Consider the following 3,807-nt stretch of genomic DNA (forward strand, 5'->3'; position numbering starts at 1 on the left):
TACAGGTATGACCCACTGTACCCTGTCTATGTGTGTGTTTTAGTGTACTCAGGTCACAAAAAGTGCTCACCAATTTCTCTTTTCTCTGGAAATAGTTTTTATGAGATAACTTTTTTAGTTTCAGCCTTTCCTCATTCTGTCCTTTGCTACACATCTTCCATTCCAGGCTGGTGACCAGGAGACTCTGGGAATTCCCCGCATTCCGTGTCTTGGTTCAGGATGAAGCAGAACGTAGTCTCCTGGTTCCCTACCTCTCAGGCAAGCTGCCCTACACTCTGACATTTAGGCATTCCACTCAGACCTTCAAGTTCACTTGAGCCCAGGCCTCTGGGATATTGACCTTACGTACAAAGTCAGTGAGACTTGTTTCTGGCTGACCTTGAAGCCTCTGACCTCCTCCCAATGAGCTCAAAGCTCTGATCATCCTCTGCTCCCACCATGGTCCATGTAGACCTCAGTCAGGGAGACTCTGGATGTGTTTAGGGCTTCAGCCGCTGTGTTTTTATTTTTTGAGACAGCGTTTCAAGCTGTCACCCTGGGCGGAGTGTCATGGTGTCATAGCTCACAGCAACCTCCAACTTGGGCTCAAGTGATCCTCTTGCCTCAGTTTTTCTAATTTTTTTTTTCTTTTTCTTTTTGTTGCAATTTTTGGCTGGGGCTGGGTTTGAACCTGCCACCTCTGGTATATGGGTACAGTGCCCTACATCTTGAGCCACGGGCACTGCCCCAAGTTTTTCTAATTTTTAGAAGAGACAAGATCTCACTATTTGTTCAGGCTGATCTCAAACTTGTGAGCTTAAACAATCCACCTGCCTCAGCCTCCCAGAGTACTAGGATTACAGGCGTGAACTCCTGCACCTAGGCATTCAGCCACTATCTTTTGCCACCTATGCCCTTAAGACAGATGTACTGTGGCTCTCTCATGCAAGTACCTCCACTGGGTACCTATCCCTGGACCAAAAGCCCAATTTCTAGCTCTTCTAATGGGTTACTTCTTCCCTTTCCCTGCCTTGTCAATCCTGGATCTATCTCCAAAGAGATTCAAAAAGGATAAAGGGCTGGAACTTCTGGGACCAGACTATGGTCCCAGACTTCTCCGTCACTTTTCTCCACATTCACTTCTGGGAACTGTTCTGAGCTACCCGTCCATTCCCACCATCTAAACCTTAGTTTTGTGTTCAAGTGTTTAGTTCAAGTGTTTCTCCTTCGGGAATGTGTTCTTTGGTCCACTATACTTGAACACTATAGAAGTGTTTCCTTAAACACTATAAAAGTAAGTTTCTTACCTGCTCCTAATACTTTGTCTTATGTTACAGATATACATGGGCTCGATTTTTCTAGGAACATTGCTGCATCCCAGAATGTATCATGGTGCCTGGTACCACACAGCAGGTGCTATATAAAAGTCTGCTGATAGACCTGGAACCTGGAAGAAAGCACCCCACCCCAACATATATCCTATCCTTAATCTTCTGCTTAAGGCTGCCTCCTAGTACCTACTGGCCAGATCTCAGTTTCTAAATACCATTTGCTACTAAGCAGAATGGAAGGAGGCTCACAGCAAGCAGAGCACCCTTCACCTACAGGGAGGGCACTTCTGAGACACCGCTGAATGCTCACCAACTCACACCTCTGTCTCTTTCTGGATTTTGTTGTCATGAAGCTTCTTAGGGTGGATTCAAGGGGCTAAAATAATCAAGAATCTACTCTTATGGGCCAGGTGCCATGTTCACACCTGTAATTCTAGCACCCTGGGAGGCCAAGGTTGGTGGATCACCAGAGCTCAAGGAGGTCAAGACCAGCCTGAACAAGAATGAGACCCCATCTCTACTAAAAAAATAGAAAAGTTAGCCAGACATTATGGCAGGCACCTGTAGTCTCAGCTACTCAGGAAACTAAGGGAAGAGATCTCTTGAGGCCAAGAGTTTGAGGTTGCTATGACAGAATGAGATGCTGTCTCAACAACAATGACAGAAAGAATCTACTCTTATTTCACAGAGCATGAAAGCTCTGGTTTTTGAGCCTCAAGCCCTGGAACCAAAGATGAAAAGACTCTGGGGTCCTCCCCCGCATCACCCCTCTGAGCAGGAGGGCCCTGACTCATGTGTGTACACCAGCATCACCTCTCCTTTCCAATTCCCCAGGGAAGGGTGGAAGTGACCTTGTTGAATGATGGAAGGCAAGAAGCAGCCCTTCTTCCCTCACTTTGTCTCCTCCAAAGGAAGGCAGGGTTAGAAGTTCACAGAGGGAGCTGAAGGATAAGGGCCAGTGGGGACTGCTGGGTAGGCCAGAAAAGGGTTGCCATGATAGAGTCAAGTGAAGTCTGAGAACCTGCTGACATTCTGGGCCATGGCAGGAGGTAGCCAGGAAGAAGGGCTGCCCACCTTAACCACACCTGACTTCTAGCTGTAGGTCTGTAATAGGTGTGGAGTTTCTTTTGGGGGTAAAAAAAAAATGTTCTATAATTGATTTTAGATGGGATGGTTTACCAACTCTCTGAATACAAAAAGCCACTGAATTGTGCACTTTAAATGAGCAAGGGTGAGGAAGGTATCCATATAGTGGGGGAGGAACCCAGCAAGGAACATCAGAGCCTGTGTGGAGTATGAAAGGTACCTGCAAGCTGGGGATGGTGGCAGGGATAGGAATTTGGTCACTGTAAGGGGAATGATCAAAAGTAAATATTTAAGGATTGTGGGAGCCAGAACTCAAGAGAGAGGGCTTGGAGAAGCTACCCTCTAGTACCAATGAGCACACCTTTCATTCAGATCTCAGTTTGTAAATACCATTTGCTTCTAAAAGGAATAAGGCTTCTTAGAGAAATAGCTGATTCCAGGGCTTTGGTCAGCAAAGCATACAATGAAACTGAAGCATCTCATTATGCCAGAAAGTAAGGAAGTGCTCAAAAAATGATGGAGACATGTCAAAAGGATACAGAAGCCAACACAAAGGGGTTCCCAGTGGCTAAACTGAGGACAATTTGAACATCAAAATAATAAACGATTGTATTATAACTCTGAATAAGCCAGGAATACATGAGTCCATACAGATATAAAAGGTATCGCCCCACACAATCACTATTAATTACAAAGGAGAAAAGTGTAACTTTAGAGTATGAAAGCTGGCTCTCTTGGGCTTGCTGGTGACCTCTCCCAAAATATGTCCCTATCTTAATCTTCAGAACCTGTAAACGTTACCCTATTTGGAAAAAGTCTTTGCAGATGTAGCGAAGAATCTTTTTTTATTATTTTTTATTTTTGAGACACAGTCTCACTAAGTTTCCCTCAGTAGAGTGCTATGGTGTCACAGATCACAGCAACCTCAAACTCTTGGGCTTAAGTGATTCTCTTGCCTTACCCTCCCAAGTAGCTGGGACTACAGGCCCTCACCACAAGGCCCGGCTATTTTTATTGTTGTTGTTGTTGCAGTTGTCATTGTTGTTTAGCTGTCTGGGCTGGTTTAAACCTGCCAGCCTTGGTGTATGTGGCTGGCTCTGTAACCACTATGCTATAGGTGCCGAGACATGTAGCTAAGAATCTGAACTGAAGAGCTATCTTAGATTTTTCACATGAGTCCTAAATTCAATGACAAGTATCCTTCTAAGAGAGACCCAGAACAGAAGAGACATACAGAGAAGATGATGTAAAGATGAAGGCACAGATTAAAATATTGTAGTTACAAGCCAAGGAGGAGGCAAGGAATGGAATTTTCTGAGAGTCTTTGGAGGGAGTATGGCACTGCTGACACCTTGATTTCAACTTTTCAAGTATGAGAGAATAAATTTCTGTTGTTTCTTTTTTTTTTTTT

The sequence above is a fragment of the Otolemur garnettii genome, unplaced genomic scaffold, assembly GCF_000181295.1.
Source record: "Otolemur garnettii isolate 467f Iridium unplaced genomic scaffold, OtoGar3 scaffold00003, whole genome shotgun sequence".
Lineage (NCBI taxonomy): Eukaryota > Metazoa > Chordata > Mammalia > Primates > Galagidae > Otolemur > Otolemur garnettii.